Genomic DNA, 18,273 nt, shown 5'->3' with positions numbered 1-18,273 from the left:
TGGGTTTATTTTTAAGCACTCGTGTCGTAAAGATAGTATGACATGGACACTCATATGATATCCTCTATATTTAGGCCGATGTGACGATAAATTTGAACTCACTCACTCACTCTCTGTATATAGGGAAGGTCTTTTAGCATGTCAGACCAGACAAACCAGTGATCAACATCATGAGCATTCATTACTATACATGTATATGCACAACAGGGTTGCTCAGTCAGCCATTCTAACGCTACAGTTTTGTTTGTTGTCTAACGCCGCACTCAGCAATATTCCAGCTATATGGCAGCGGTTTGTAAATGATCGAGTCTGGACCAGACAATCCAATGATCAACAACAAGAGCATCGATCTACACAAATGGGGTACAATGACATGGATCAATCCATGACATGGATCAATAAGTGAGCCTCACCACCCGATCCCGTGAGTCGCTTCTAACAACCGATCAATTCTAACCAGGATCTTCACTTGATCGTAGTGTCATGGTAGCCCGTGACGTCATAGTGGTCTGCAAAATGGTTCCTAACTACTTACATGGACATTCATATACTATTGCACCCCCTCGCAGGAAATAAGGCAACACAAGGTTTGATACTCACACAACCTCATAATACTTTGGGGCACCCAGAGCACTGACTGTACTCTACTCAATATCAAGAACGCATTTTATAGAGTGCGTACCTTCTAGAAATAAATAATTTGATTGTGTTGCGTATTTGTGACATTATGGGATCCGGTGTTGTGTGGTCCTGTGCACAGAGCGCTGGTCACAAATGAAGTTAAGCAACGTTGAGCGTGGAGAGTCCTTGGATGGGTAACTCGTGAGACTTTCAAGGACTTCAACCCTCCCCCACAACGAAGCACCTATGTGGTCCTAAGGCAGCTGCCTCTGTTCACCCAGCAGAAAATGGGTGACTTTAAACCTTCTAGAGCCTCACTGGCAGTTCGTATTATCCGGGGTAATGATGTTGTGCTCTGAGCATCCACGTTGGGAATGGAGTTTAGCGCATTATGTATGCACTCATTAGCATTATCAGGGGCGTAACTAGGAAGATATCAGTTTTAGGCACAGCTTACGGTTTTGATGAACGATTACCGCAAACTGACTAAAACATCAGGCGAACCAAACGAGCAGGTTCTAACAAGCATTATCTGGAATAATAATAACGCAGTGAAACAAATGGTAACTATTTCAAACACTGATGAGCATGAACCGATAAAGTACACGTACAATAAACCACAAAACAATAAACCCGGAACTCTCAGAAATACATGAACGTTTTAAAGGGAAGAAGAACAAGGAGAGCTAAATCAATTATGAAATTGATTGAAACAGTCAGGAACAGTTACACCAGAGAAAAGCAGATGAAAGGTACATGATACGATCTGGACATTGAAACTAAAACATCAATGACAACAAGTAGTTGATATTATGTCCAATGCTGTGACGGTATTCAACTCTGTTACCACCAGTAGCGTGCTTGCCTGTATTCTACACTATCCTGGTGATAAATGTCTTGATAAAAAACTTCAGGTATTCAATCAATTTCTCAGTGTTATATGCAGAAGATCAACATAACAACAGTGAACGTTGTGTCTGACACTGTGTATGTGGTAATGTCTGTACAGCTAAACAGGTTCACGGGAAGCCTGCAATTCCGAGAATCGCCGTATTGTTAACGTATGTTTGTAGTCACATCTATAAATACCCCTTCCTCTGTTTAGTTATTTATTCTGTACGATCAAATGCTATATATAAAAGCATTATTACTGAAAGTATTGGAGATATACATGGTTGACGAATAATAACAACACGGCCATACATTCAAGGATAAATCAATATTACAGGGTTTTGTATTAACATCTCATTTAGGTACGACACACATGACGTCATATTCATATTTAATACACTACATTATTAGCAGACCGTTGTCTGTCGGCCTATTGTGATATTATAGAACTCTGTGACGCTCAGAAGGTAGCCATTTTGATTAGTGACCAAGACCTGTAAAATCATTTTAACTGTTCGCACTCTTCGAATATTAACATTTTAAATGTGCTGCCCGTAGCCAAGAGACAGAAATAAAATGTAGCATCACGAATATTAACATCTTAAAAGTGCTGCTTGTAGCCAAGAGACAGAAATAAAATGTAGCGTCACGAATATTAACATCTTTAATGTGCTGCCCACGAATATTAACATCTGCCATGTGCTGCCCGAGCCAAGAAAAGAAATAAAATGTAGCATCACGAATATTAACATCTTTAATGTGCTGCCCGTTGCCAAGAGACAGAAATAAAATGTAGCATCACGAATATTAACATCTTAAATGTGCTGCCCGTAGCCAAGAGACAGAAATAAAATGTAGCATCACGAATATTAACATCTTAAATGTGCTGCCCAGAAATGAGAAACGGAAATGTAGCATGCCAAGAGACATTAACATAAAATGTGCTGCGTTGCCAAGAGACGAAAATAAAATGTAGCATTAACATCTTAAATGTGTGCTGCCCGTTGCCAAAGAGACAGAAATAAAATGTAGCATCAGAAATAACAAATGTGCTGTAGCCATCACAAGAGACAGAAATAAAATGTAGCATCACGAATATTAACATCTTAAATGTGCTGCCCGTAGCCTTAAATGTGCTGCCCGTTGCCAAGAGACAGAAATAAAATGTAGCATCACGAATATTAACATCTTAAATGTGCTGCCCGTAGCCAAGAGACAGAAATGAAATGTAGCATCACGAATATTAACATCTTAAATGTGCTGCCCGTAGCCAAGAGACAGAAATAAAATGTAGCATCACGAATATTAACATCTTAAATGTGCTGCCCGTTGCAGAAATAAAAAGAGACAGAAATAAAATGTAGCATCACGAATATTAACATCTTAAATGTGCTGCCCGTTGCCAAGAGACAGAAATAAAATGTAGCATCACGAATATTAACATCTTAAATGTGCTGCCCGTTGCCAAGAGACAGAAATAAAATGTAGCATCACGAATATTAACATAAAATGTAGCATCACGAATATTAACATCTTAAATGTGCTGCCCGTTGCCAAGAGACAGAAATAAAATGTAGCATCACGAATATTAACATCTTAAATGTGCTGCCCGTAGCCAAGAGACAGAAATAAAATGTAGCATCACGAATATTAACATCTTAAATGTGCTGCCTGTAGCCAAGAGACAGAAATGAAATGTAGCGTCACGAATATTAACATCTTAAATGTGCTGCCCTGTAGCCAAGAGACAGAAATAAAATGTAGCATCACGAATATTAACATCTTAAATGTGCTGCCCGTTGCCAAGAGACAGAAATAAAATGTAGCATCACGAATATTACTACATAACATGTTTGTCTTACACTTTCTGATTTTCTGACTTTATAAGAAAACAGTTGTTGATATTCTAAACAAGGGGGTATTTTCAGTTATGATATATATATGGTATTGCACAGATTATTATACCACTCGTCAAGGAATGTTATATCACCCCTCTGTGTGGGTGATACAAGTATGCAGTATTTACCATTAAACAAGGAGTATGTGATACACAAACCGAGTTAAGGAACATATAACATCTTACCTAACATCCGTACGGCCAACTGTCAATGGAGTGGAAATGACAGGAGACGCCCTTCATGAGTCACGTGACCGGGTTGCTGTTGTAAATGTTTTGAATGGCGTACACTTGTCGACAGTTGATAAACAAACACTTTTTAGTGGCGTTGTAAATCTCCTTTAGCAATTACAGCTGCGGATATAATGTAATCGTCAGCTGTGTCGTTTGTTAACCAGTACCTCCTGGAAATCACAAAGCACTAAGGTGATCGTATGTCACTAAGGTAACCTTAGTGCAATGTTAAAGAACGGGAGTTAAGGTTTAACCTTAGTAAAGACTTGTGTGCTTTGCTTCGTAAAAGGAGCCCCAACTACTGCAAGTTCAACTTTGACCCGTTAAAGATGGGAGAAATAGGAGAATATTGTGCCCTGTTCAATGATGTGTTCAGTCATAAAGCCAAATTGTTTGGTTTACCGTGACATTGTGGCAAGATTTAGACATTGTGTCGTGATGAGAATCGTTAGGGTATACAACACCCAATCTGCAGTTCACTTTGACCGGGAGGAACTGGAATATTGTGCCCCGTTGTCTGTCAAAGCGATCGTAGACGCTACGACGATCGATAAGTCCCGTTCCTCAATACTTTAACATAGACTTAAGACTGTCGTAGCTCTACGATCGCTTTGAGGAACGGGGCCCTGGACGTATAGTTGAGAGCCGACGTGTGTGTGCGTGCGCATGCGTGTGAGCGTGCGTTTCGGCTCAGCACTTCCGGTGTCCATTGTTTACAGTTGTTACTGAAAGGTCTAGTTGATAGATCCTAGCTGATACTTTGCTGTCGGACATGTGACAAGGGGCAGGGACACTCCCAATGACAGATATTACTTATCCTGGGTTGCCATGACGATGTATAGAGTGCGGAAGGAAAATAATTGACGTCTGACCCCTGTTGGCGAGTATTTTATTACGAATTACGAATTTTGCCGACACCTCCACTTCTGTGTTACAACACCATTCTAGAAATTCAAACGTATCAAAAAGCAAATCGTATTCGTGTGTAATTAATGCGAATAAATCACTTGAAGCTCTGGGAACTATTTCATTAATTCATAATAGTTTCCCTAAAATAGTAAGTTCACCAAATAGTTTCAAAAGCTATGATCGTGCATATATTTTTCTTATGTCATTTAGGGCAGTGGGGTAGCCAAGAGGTTAAAGCGTTCGTTCGTCACACCGAAGATCCGGGTTTGATTCCCTATATTGGTAAAATGTGTGAAGCCCATTTCTGGTGTCCCCCTGCCGTGATATTGCTGGAATGTTGCTAAAAGCGGCGTAAAACCAAACTCACTCACTCTTAACACTGCACTGAGCAGAAATGATAAGCATATGGTTGTCTGGCCTTTAAACATGGACACTGCTTGCCATTTTTCTCGAAAGTAATGCTTCTTGCCCATTTCATGCAATTGGATCAAGAACCTGGTTACGTTTCTTGGACCATTTCAACTCACTCTTTCCCTGGTTCAAACCCAACAATTCATTTTCAAGATTCCCAATAAAAAAATAATTTCACAATAACTGTGCCTCTGGGTTTAGTTGGCTGGCGTACCAAGGGACCGAACTCCGCGCAACGAAGTGCAATGTCTGAGACGAATTCCTCAGACCTTCCATGCTCCAAGACGTCATCTGAGAGTGAGGAGGCAATAAACTACGTCAGTGATTACTGTCAGGCAATACTGAGACAACGCTGCTGTGAGTGATGGCAGCCTCGGGAATCCGCTTAACTCCCAGTCCGTAGATCCCCCCTCGACCTCCCCACCACGGTAACGTCGTCCTCTCACGACCGAGCTCTGTCTACAATACATATGTGTAAGGCGTTGTGCGCGCAGAGAAATGAAATAACCCGTTGTTTCACAACACACGCTAGATTCCGATTGCTCACGACTTGGACATATTGTTATCGACCAGCATCTGAACATTGTCTCCTGAGGGTGACACCAGCAGGTGCGCGATGCCGCTCCCCCGGGCTGCCTCCAAGTCCTCCTTCTCCACCACACGTACCTCCTCCCTGAGCAGTATCCGCACCCCCTCACAGGCGAGTCTTAGAAGCCTAGGGTCCAAACAACAGAGTTTTGCAAGGTCAGTGACTTAAAATGTTTAAATTTTACATACTGAGTTTCCTTTCGCGTCAACCTTCGCATCTAGCGTGTCACAAGAGGTATGTGCGCTCTTCTTATATTCTTCTTTATATGTTAGAGAATCAGTTTCCCTTAAAAGTTTTAAATCCCATATAAGCTCGCGTAAGTCAAAAGCACCAGGATATTTCTCATTTGGTAATAGAAAACTCAATGTAATTAATACCCAGCTAAGATATTCGAATAGTAGATTAAATGGTGATCTATATAGGATCGGTCTCATAGGAACCCAGAATGTAATTGTAAATTTACCTGTGAAAATTCTCAACATTATTTTATGGAATGTTCTTTGTATTCTGTTATCAGACAGGAAATGATTATAAAATATTAGCAGAATTTGTAACATTAAAGCACCAACAAACCTAGACGTACTATTAAATGGCAGTGCAGATCTTCCGTATAGTGACAATATTCACATTTTTAGAGAATTTCAAAAAATATATATCAAATTCCAAAAGGTTCAGTGATTGGATATAATGTGTATGATCTAAATAATTCATGTATTCATTGTATTGTATATATCATTTTGTATATATCTTTCTATCCCTGTACATATAGTTTGTTTCACTTTTGCATGTAAGCACTGTAAATAGGAGAGGGTTTCACTAAGTTGGCATAACTTGTACCCAATCCATTCTCTTGAATAAATATGTTTAAATCAAAATCAAATCTTCTTATACCTCCATAAAACTCAGCTTTGGACGCACAAAACCACGTTTAGCCCGATGGTACTGCTGAATCTGACCGTGTTTCAACCTAGTTATAAAAGGACTAAAAACGAATGAAAAGTGTCAGAAAGCAGCAGTTCGATTGAGCTGAGGTTATCACGTGACTTTGACTCGGGAACGCTTTTTTATTAGAAGCAGGGTGCTCCAAGGCTGTACTGAATGCTTAGCCCATGGATGTATAGTAATTCAAACTCCCAGAGAGGCAAGTCTATATAAGCGGACAATACAAACAAGTAAGGACGCCAGTATGTTTGAGGAATATATATATGTTTTAGAAATTATCATTTAAACTATTAATCATTCAGTATAGAATTCTGCAAGTCTAGTTACAAGGGATTTATTGAAGAAATGCATTTCCCTGCCGAGAGGGGCAGATAGTTATTGTGCAATGATATTTTGAATCAATCACGCCTCAGCATTCTAACGTCACGATATGGCTGAAATATTGCCGATGTGACGTTAAATATTAACTCACTCACTCACTCAGCATTCTAACATGGTGGTGTGGTTATTATTTGATCGTCAGTTTAGATTTGATCGTCATTAATGTAGTAAGTAATTTACGTATATATTCATAATAGGACATTGGACCACATTGCCCGTGAAGATCCGGATTAAAATTGGTCTTCAGTAACCCATGCCTGTCATAAGAGGTGACTAACGGGATCGGGTGGTCAGATTCGCTGACTTGGTTGACACATGTCATCGTATCCCAATTGCGTTGATCGATGCTGTTGATCACTGGATTGTCTGGTCCAGACCGCCGCCATATAGCTGCAATATTGCTGAGTGAGGAGTAAAAGTAAACTTGACTCACTCACTCACTTGCATCTCATTAGCGGCAGCTGTGTGTAGCCTAAAGAAGAGATGTGACATTAAGCAGTCGATTGTCACTGCAATTCGGAAATATTTGACTTGACGTTTAGCATGTATTTAACTGTATCTTGTCTACTAGTCTGTCTCACAGTCCCCGAACTACATTATTTATCCCTCTGCCCAACCCTTTCTGATGAAGCAGGCCACCAAGCGGACACATCCAGTTTTGGGGACAGAATATTTCAGTCTTGTCAGAGGTTACACCTGTTTTATTTGGGATTACACTTTTTCAGTAAATTACAGATTTTAATGTTTTTGTCGGGTTGAGACTCATCACACTCAGAGTCTGGCACCTAATCGCCAGCACACAAAGTCAGCCGTCTAACCCACTCAGCCACCACAGCTTCCACAACAGTGGACTGACTGACTGACACCAGAAATGGGCTTCACTCATTGTACCCATGTGGGGATTCGAACCCGGGTCTTCGGCGTGACGAGCCAATCCACAACAGTGGAAGTCGGACTACTGGGAATCTGGACCTCAGACTGTGTGCACCCCTCTGATGAGAGTAAACTGGCACGGTGGACAGCTATGGACATACAATGTCATTTAGGAAATGGTCAGATGTAACACATATTATATTTGGGAGTACGTTTTCTCAGAATTGTGTGTTCTTGTCAGATGTTCGCGATGGGACAGGCGATGGGGCACCCATGGTTCGAAGCTGAACAGATGTTTAGTATGTTTTCCTTCCTGAGAATATTTTGCTTCATAACTGTAATGGATTTAGGACTTTCGTAGGAGCTTCGAGCCTGGTTGTCCACACCCAGTTTACTAATAAACGACAAAAGGCGACGTAGAACGAGTAACTTGTGAGTGAGTGAGTTTAGTTTTACGCCGCATTTAGCAATTGTCCAGAAATATCACCAGAAATGGGCTTTACACATTGTACCCACGTGGGGCCTCGAACCCGGACCATTGGCGTGACGAGCGAACACTTTAACCACTAGGCTACCCCATCGCCCCCTTGACTTGAGACGAGAAATAATTGTATTACACAGTGAAGTCTCGGGCTGTTCTCGTTACATGTGACCGTCACCGTGGTGTAGTGGCTAGAGCGTCCGCCCGGAGAGCGGAAGGTCGCGGGTTCGATCCCCGACCGCGTCATACCAAAAGACGTTAAAATATGGTACTTGTTGGTCCCTGCCTGGCGCTCGGCATTAATGGGTACAACAAGGACTGGTCGGCTCGGAGTCAGTATAATGTGTCTGAGTGGGGTATTCATGCTTCACTGCGGCATGGTATCTCAGTGGGCAAGCACTATAAAACCAGCTTCAGTCTGGGCTAGTACAAGCAGCCGCACATACACACACACACGCATGCACGTCGTCATATGAGCGAAATATTCTCAAGCACGACGTTAAACCTAATTTCACCTCACCTCACCTCGTTACATGTCGACAAGACGTTTGACACAAGACAAATGTCACGTTTTTTCTGGATTTGATGTCACTTTGAATTGTAACGGTACAGCACTTCTCTTACATGAAACTGATACCCTACTCTCACCACTCTCCCACCCTCATGTCCTGTGACTCTGGTGAGTTAACGAACATTTCACGATATCAGGTTGATATGGAGGAAGACAGTTATTACTTCGTTGAAAGCCGAGAGTATGGTGCTGAGACGGGATGCAGTCCCACGCCACATGTCCCTAGGACGCCCCGGGGACTATCTCTTCAGCCAGTAACAGAGCGACACTTAATGCGCTGGGCGAAGGAAAGTATACAATTTAAGATTGTATTTGACCAAACAAAAGAGTTACCAGCATCCGAAACATTGTAGACTTCAGATCCAAACACACAACAAGGGTACCCTGTTCACATATGTGGGTGAGGTTGAAGGTTGTGTGATCTTCTGTGATCACGCCACCTTGAATCAGCTTGACTACCTGAACAAGTCGGACATGGTCGTTATCGAGACTCGAATCTCATAAAGAATCGTAATTAATCACCACTGTTGTATTGTGTTAAAGGTGTGCGTGCATATCGATTATCAGGTGCGTGGTTGATTTACAAGTGTACACCACGGTGGTGTGGCCGTGGACTCAGTGTAGCGTACAGCACAACTACTAGAGATCTAATTTGTTAATGTGAGTAGAACAAGAGATCGAGGGGGTATTTTCTGCTTGTTCTGGTTGTTGCTTAACGACACACTCAGCAATATTCCAGCTATAGCGGCGGTCTGTAAACAATCTAGTAATCAACAGCATGAACATCGATCTACGCAACTGGGATACGATGACATATGTCAACCAAGTCAGCGAACCTGGCCATCCGTTCCCTTTAGTCGCCTCTTACGACAGGCATGGGATACTGAAGATCAAGTTTAACCCGGATCTTCACGGGCAATGTGATCCAATGTGCTATGATGAATATATACCTAAATTACTTACTAATTCAATAAACTGACGGTCAAGAAATTATCACACCAACATGTAGAATGCTGAGATGTGATTGGTTCACAAGATTGTTGTAAAATAACTATCTGCCTCTCGGCAGGGAAACGCATTTCTAAGTGAAATGACTATATCCCTTATAAGTAGAGGTAATAATTGATAGTTTAAATGATATTTTTACACGGGTTCATATCATGATTTAAACCCAAAATATGAAGATTTCCGTTTCATGTAATGACGCTGCAATGTGCTTTTAGTATAATATACTGATGTGCAAAAGAAAGTACACACTTGGTGCTTTGAGACTATCAAAACAACGTAAATATTTTGCAAGCAATGTTCCAATTGGGTACGATATCTATGGTGTTATTGCAACACGTACACAATGTTTGTGACTTGTGAGTCGCAATCAAAACACTTTTCTAAATATTACGCTGTTTTCAGGAAAATATTGTACCAACGCATCAGGTGTGTACTTTCTTTTGAACGTCAGTTTAGTATAATGGACAACACAGATACAGGAAACCTCATTTGTAATTCTGAGTGGAACTAGGGATCCAGAGAGTATACCTATGTAGTATACCTATGTAGTATACCTATGTAGTATACCTATGTAGTATACCTATGTAGTATACCTATGTAGTATACCTATGTAGTATACCTATGTAGCATACCTATGTAGCATACCTATGTAGCATACCTATGTAGCATACCTATGTAGTATACCTATGTAGCATACCTATGTAGCATACCTATGTAGTATACCCATGTAGCATATGCATACCCATGTAGTATACCCATGTAGGCATACCCATGTAGCATACCCATGTAGTATACCCATGTAGCATACCTATGTAGCATACCCATGTAGCATACCTATGCCTATGTAGCATACCTATGTAGCATACCCATGTAGCATACCCTATGTAGCATACCCCATAGCATACCTATGTAGTATACCCATGTAGTATACCCATGTAGCATACCCATGTAGCATACCTATGTAGCATACCCATGTAGCATGCCCATGCATACCCTATGTAGCATACCCATGTATGCCTATGTAGCATACCCATGTAGCATACCCATGTAGTATACCCATGTAGCATGCCATGTAGTATACCCATGTAGTATACCCATGTAGCATACCTATGTAGTATACCATGTAGTATACCTATGTGTTTTATACCTATGTAGCATACCTATGTAGCATACCTATGTAGTATACCTATGTAGTATACCTATGTAGCATACCATACCCATGTAGTATAGCCTATGTAGTATACCTATGTGTATGTATACCTATGTAGCATACCTATGTAGCATACCTATGTGCATACCTATGTAGTATACCCTATGTGTATGTAGTATACCTATGTAGCATACCTATGTAGTATACCTATGTAGTATACCTATGTAGTATACCTATGTAGCATACCTATGTAGCATACCTATGTAGTATACCTATGTAGTATACCTATGTAGTATACCTATGTAGTATACCTATGTAGTATACCTATGTAGTATACCTATGTAGTATACCTATGTAGTATACCTATGTAGTATGCCTGTAGTCATAAACATTATATGTACCCGTGAAGGTCCGGGTTAGAATGAACCTTCAGTAACCCATGCTCGTCGTAAGAGGCGACTAACGGGATCGGGTGGTCAGGCTCGTTGACTTGGTTGACACATGTCATCGGTTCCCAATTGCGCAGATCGATGCTCATGCTGATGATCACTGGATTGTCTGGTCCAGACTCGAGTATTTACAGACCGCCGCCATATAGCTGGAATATTGCTGAGTGCGGCGTATAACTAAACTCACTCACTCATTCTATGGATACAGGACAGGTAACAACATTTCAAACCATAATGGTTTGACAAGACGCAAGTACCACCTGGTGTTGATGCCCGTCAGTGAACCAGCCTCAACACAATCACGTCACAATACCTTATGACGTAAGTTAGGAAATGTTCTACGAGATGCAAAGGCGAAACAAATTCGTGTGACGTCATTATAGCTTAGATATTAGATATTCGAGTTTGGGCCAGACAAGCCGGTGATCGATGTTGTGAGTTATAACGGCGCGCACAACCAAATGTTCTATCTCGGCTTTTTGATCAGTTCGATTGCTTCTCTGACCGCCACGGGTTATAACGACGTTCAATAAACTGCGCCATGTGTCGAATTAGACTGTTACGGCGACACCGCTTATCTCGAGGATCGGGCACCTGACCCCGCCCATCATAGGCTGAAGGCGTGGCACCGAGGAACAGTTCATTATTGATACAAGCGAGTAATGAAGCCATTGTGTCCACACTAGAATTAATTAATACAGATCAACGGTTGATTAACTTCTGTTATATATATACCTGATTTGTTTTGTTGCTTGAGTGCAGAATTCCCTTGATTTGATTGCCCCGCCTCGGCCCGTTTCCTGTGTTTTCGTATCGGGTTGGCAAGCTCTGGACTAGATCTCTGTCGCGATATTTGTAAGGAAATCGTAGAAATCAATAAACTAAAAGACCACACATTTACAATGAATAAACCGGAGGGCAGGTTATACTGACCGTTTGACGTCATCACTATTTGATAGAAGTTCATGAACACATGCTTGTGAAATATTTAGAATAGTACGATGGACGTTCAGAGGATTATGTTTATGAGGGATTTGTCTCTTTATTTACCTGTTCTTGAAATATACAAGGATTGACACCCCAAATCGGCATAGCGTGTTTTCCATTATTCTTTGTGACTGTGGTAAAGAATCTTATTTTTGTTTGTTTGTTTGTTTGTCGCCCTTTAAAACATTCCAGCTGAACAGCTGTCTATAAGTAGTGGAATCCCGGTCAGACAATCGCCGTTTTAAGAATAAACAAGCTGTAGAACGTGCAAGATAAAGGTCTTTGCTAACAATATTGACATTTTCACAGTTTATTAGTTTGATGTTGATTTAATATCTAATAAAACAGTTTATTACTTAATTATACGTGACGTGCATACTCGGTGTAACTCTAAACTGTGGTGTAACTCCTGTGATCGATAATCAGCTGATGGGCACAGGGCACGGATCGATATATGATCAATATAGGCTTACGATCGTATTGGTAATGTTACTACGACAGGCGTTAACAGGGCGGGGGGAGAGGGGGAGATGGGAGTTACACATGCACTTTGATTCTATAACCATTCACCGCCCTCCTAACCCGCACACCCGAGTCGTTTTAACAGTACTGGCTTAAAGCGCCAATGCGATAAAATATTTGATATAAAGATAACTGTGTACATTTCATACTGAGACAATGCAAATCAATCATAGTGTTGAAGCTTTTGAATGATTCAGAGCGATACTGTGAGGTATAGTTTTACAAGCTTCTCATTAATCATGTATTTTCTGCATCAAACCTTGCCTCTTCTTGTGTAACAGCTAGATTCTTGCGGACTGCAATAGTTGGCGCGCACCTGCTATACCCGGTTCGGGGAATAGGCTCTTTCCTCCCGAGATGATCTATAGACGGTAAGTGATGTGTGAAACATGAGCACCGATGAGGCGGGGACGTGAACGACGTTCATCTACAATAATGGATTATATTTAGAGCTCCTGATTTAACACAGGGACGACGGACATGGCCAGGAGTTGTTGAAGGCGGGAGCATCTAGGGTTGCAGGTGCGTACATATGGATACGGCTGACAGAAGGGCGAAAGACAATTGTACTTATTTATCAGCGATGTGAGGATCATATACGAACCTTTTCATCTGATATACGAACCTTTTCATCTGGTATACGAACCTTTTTGTCTGGTATACAAACCTTTTCGTCTGGTATACGAACCTTTTCGTCTGGTATACGAACCTTTTCGTCGGCTATACGAACCTTTTCATCTGGTATACGAATCTTTTCGTCTGGTATACGAACCTTTTCATCTGACATACGAACCTTTTCCTCTGGTATATGAACCTTTGCATTTGATATTCTGGACCTCTTCATCTGATATTCTGGACCTTTCGAGTAGACGGATACCGTTCAGGAATCGTGGATTACTTTGCACCACACCACATCCAAGCCTGTCGTTATTTTAGCGTCATGAACCACGGGTGTAGAAATACTTGATTCTTGTGTTGGAATACTGAAGTACGCGGGCTCCGTGAACTACTTGTGCCGGAATACGCGTTGGGGTACCCTAGCCTCCTTGGACCACGTGCAGGAATACTCCGTACCCTAGCCTCTTGAACCACTTCTGAAGGAATACTGGACCGTTGAGCCTCATTACCAGGCACCCTAGCCTCTTGGACCACGTGTGAAGGAATACTGGACCTTTGACTCATTACTAGGCACCCTAGCCTCTTGGACCACGTGTGCAGGAATACTGGACCTTTGACTCCCCTTACCAGGCACCCTAGCCTCTTGGACCACGTGTGAAGGAATACTGGACCTTTGACTCTCATTACTAGGCACCCTAGCCTCTTGGACCACGTGTGAAGGAATACTGGACCTTTGACGTGTGAAGGAATACTGGACCTTTCACTCATTACTAGGCACCCTAGCCTCTTGGACCACGTGTGAAGGAATACTGGACCTTTGACTCTCATTACTAGGCACCCTAGCCTCTTGGACCACGTGTGAAGGAATACTGGACCTTTGACTCTCATTACTAGGCACCCTAGCCTCTTGGACCACATGTTGGACCACGTGTGAAGGAATACTGGACCTTTGACTCTCATTACTAGGCACCCTAGCCTCTTGGACCACGTGTGAAGGAATACTGGACCTTTGACTCTCATTACTAGGCACCCTAGCCTCTTGGACCACGTGAAGGAATACTGGACCTTTGACTCTCATTACTAGGCACCCTAGCCTCTTGGACCACGTGTGAAGGAATACTGGACCTTTGACTCTCATTACTAGGCACCCTAGCCTCTTGGACCACGTGTGAAGGAATACTGGACCTTTGACTCTCATTACTAGGCACCCTAGCCTCTTGGACCAGGTGTGCAGGAATACTTAATTCTTGACAACATGCATAAATGCTAGCATTTCCTTAGGTCACAGGGTCAAATACGCATATTTAGAGACACGCCTTTCAACATACTTCTCGTGGCGTCGGATCGATGGAATGTCCAACGAGGCGCAGTAGGAGATAATCACAGAGTAAAATCCTTACCTGGATGTTCTATTAAACACGTGATGCTACAGAGTCTTCACACACGTCACATGCTTATGATACGCTGGTGTACATGCGGTTGAGAGAATATCAGATATCGGTCTGGAGGTTATTGTTACCAGATAATCGGAGGATAGCAACACCTGGCTTTACTATCAGGAGTGGGATTACTCAGTATCGTGATGGCATCTGGCGAGAAGCCCAACATGATGTGGACAAAGCTGGGGTAAGTTGTTTAAGATGAAGGGGGGTGTTTGGTGATGTATAAGTGAGTGAGTGAGTTTAGTTTTACGCCGCACTCAGCAGTATTCCATCTGCGGTCTGTAAATAATCGAGTTTGGACCAGACAATCCAGTAATCAACAGCATGAACATCAATCTACGCAATTGAGAACCAATGAAACGTGTCAACCAAGTCAGCGAGCCTGACCACCCGATCCCGTTAGTCGCCTCTTACAATAAGCATGGTTTACTGAAGATCAATTCCAACCCGGACCGTCGATACTGATTATTTGTGTTTTGTATCATACAACTAATTTTGAATGTGGTGAAACGTGACAAATGTTATGTTTCTGATGACAATCTGTCAGTAAAGTACAAACTAGGGTTGAATCCCATTCGCGTTACCAAAATAATTTGTGTGTCAGTCAGGAAGCGGTAGTATTTTATTTGTGTGTGTGATTGTGTGATGCAAGACAAGTCTTGTGGATAACAGCTTCTTTATTTGTTTACCATGACAACTGTGAGGTTTTAACTCATCACTCAGCAATATCCAAGCTATACGATACCGACCTGTGAATAACCGTACATGAACCAGACAATCTAGTGATCCATCTAAGCATAGTTCCACCCTCTTGCATTGACACGATATCAGTGAGTGAGTGAGTTTGGTTTTAAACCGCACTCAGTTATATTCAAGCTGTATGGCGGCGGTTTGTAAATAATCGATTCTGGACCAGACAGTCAAGTGGTCAACATCATGAGCATCGTTCTACACAATTGGGACACGATGAGATGTGAAATATTGCAGACTACGTCACAAGACACTATCCATGCACTCGCTCTGAACGCGAGGCGCAACTTCCGGTAATAGATTTCCGGTGACAGGCATGTATACAAGAACCAGTTCTGGTTCCATATTGCGCGACCGCAATATATGACTTCACTAGACTGGACCAAGTGTACTACCACCCTTGGCTGCTTGAATATACCCCTTGTAACAGTGCTATCGACATTGCCGTAAAACCTTGTTTGTCACCGGAAGTACTAAAGTCTCGCAAAGTGCCGTGACCTATTTACGGGCTCTAAAAGGCCTTGACACAGGAATGGGATCTGTGAGGCGAGGTGAGGTGAGGTGAAATTGGGTTTAACGTCGTGCTTGAGAATATTTCGCTCATATGACGACGTGCATGCGTGTGTATGTGTATGTGCGGCTGCTTGTACTAGCCCAGACTTAAGCTGGTTTTATAGTGCTAGCTCACTGAGATACCATGCCGCAGTGAAGTATGAATACCCCACTCAGACATATTATACTGACTCCGAGCCGACCAGTCCTTGTTGTACCCATTAATGCCGAGCGCCAGGCAGGGACCAACAAGTACCATATTTTAACGTCTTTTGGTATGACGCCGTCGGGGATCGAACCCGCGACCTTCCGCTCTCCGGGCGGGCGCTCTAACCACTACACCACGGAGGCGGTCATGGGATCTGTGACGTCAGTAATGTATCAATTTTGAAATCTTTTGTTTGGTGTTTAACGCCGCACTCTCCAGTTATAGGCTTTGTGACGGCAGTCTGTAAATGTTCCAGTCTGGACCACTCCATCCAGTGATGGACATTACGAGCACCGATCTCATGAACTGCAATAAGAAGACATGCATAAATAATGTCACCGCGTCTGACCTAGCTAGCCTCAAATCTCAACAGTCGTCTCCTACGACAAGCATGCTGAAAATAACTTCATCTTCAGGGGTTATTTTGAACATTATTTGAATTGTATCACGACAAGTCACTCTGGCCAGTTGGCCCGAATGAGTGCATGGCAAGGTTGTGAACGTGTGCCTTCTTGGAGTGTTGAGTTCTGCACACTGGCGATGCTTGGGTAGTCGGAAGAAAACATTTCTAACTCGACTGTTTTCGTGTTAAACTTGCGGTCCGTTTGTCTAGAAAAGAGAACGATGTACTGACAAATTACTTAAAAGTGCTTGTTCGGGCTAGTCCTCCTTACGTTGTGCTCCATCCGCTAAACATGTCAACTTGTCCACATAACAGCATGGTAGTTTCTAAAACAACTTGTTTCAGTGATGGGTATAAAATAACAAATCGCAGATATTATTGGTTATACAGAGTATTCCTTGACCCGTACCGTTCTTTACGATTATGAGTTATTTTGTAATTCATCGGCCTCATTCACAGACAAAACGGGCCGTAGTTAGGACTTTAACGTGTGCCGTAGAGGTGTGTTTTGTTTACCTTCTTTGTTTCAAGAGTCGTGCATGGTATTCAACTGTTGGTGTTTTTTCACATTTTGACTCTTGTATTTATTTTTTATACATGCTGGGTGGGCCATATCATAAAGAGGTGTCCTTTATCATTCATTCCCATGACTAATCATTCACAACAATTTATTAACACAACTCTATTTTCAATTTTCGTAATGAGCGCTGGATGTTTTCGAAAAACAATTTCATGATAACAGCGTTTGAAGGAGCACTTCTTCGGAAATGAACGCTATTCTCCTTTCGGAATTATTTCAAAATATTCTTGGTTTAGTTCAATGCAATCTTGAATCGAATGTTGGGTGTACCTATTTATCAGAGTAAATCCTTCTTCCTTCATCTGATGTAGGTATTCTTTGTCAGAGTGAGTGAGTTTAGTTTTACGCCGCACTCAGCAATATTCCAGCTATATGGCGGCGGTCTGTAAATAATCGAGTCTAGACCAGACAATCCAGTGATCAACAGCATGGGCATCGACCTGCGCAATTGGGAACCGATGACATGTGTCAACCAAGCCTGACCACCCTATCCCGTTCTTACAACAAGCATGGGTTACTGAAGGTTCATTCTAACCCGGACCTTCACGGGTTATTCTATGTCAGAAGTGGAGGTATGTGCAAATGGTCTATCAGGCGCGGGTGGTCAGACTCATTGTGTATCTCAGCTGGATGCATGTCGTATTTTCGGACATAACAAGCATCGAGACGGGGACGAGACTTCTTGGAGGTTACGGAAAGGGGCGAGTGGTGACGAATGCCGTGGTATGCAGCACGTCGCCTCTCGTCTCTTTCCGTGCTTGTCCCGGAATCACACGTGTTGGCCCATTCGTCACCACTCGCCCT

The sequence above is a fragment of the Haliotis rubra genome, unplaced genomic scaffold, assembly GCF_003918875.1.
Source record: "Haliotis rubra isolate DU_JTF1 unplaced genomic scaffold, ASM391887v1 Scf559, whole genome shotgun sequence".
NCBI classification, from domain to species: domain Eukaryota; kingdom Metazoa; phylum Mollusca; class Gastropoda; order Lepetellida; family Haliotidae; genus Haliotis; species Haliotis rubra.
The sequence above is the reverse complement of the archived record's forward strand: the minus strand, read 5'-3'. Positions refer to the sequence as shown.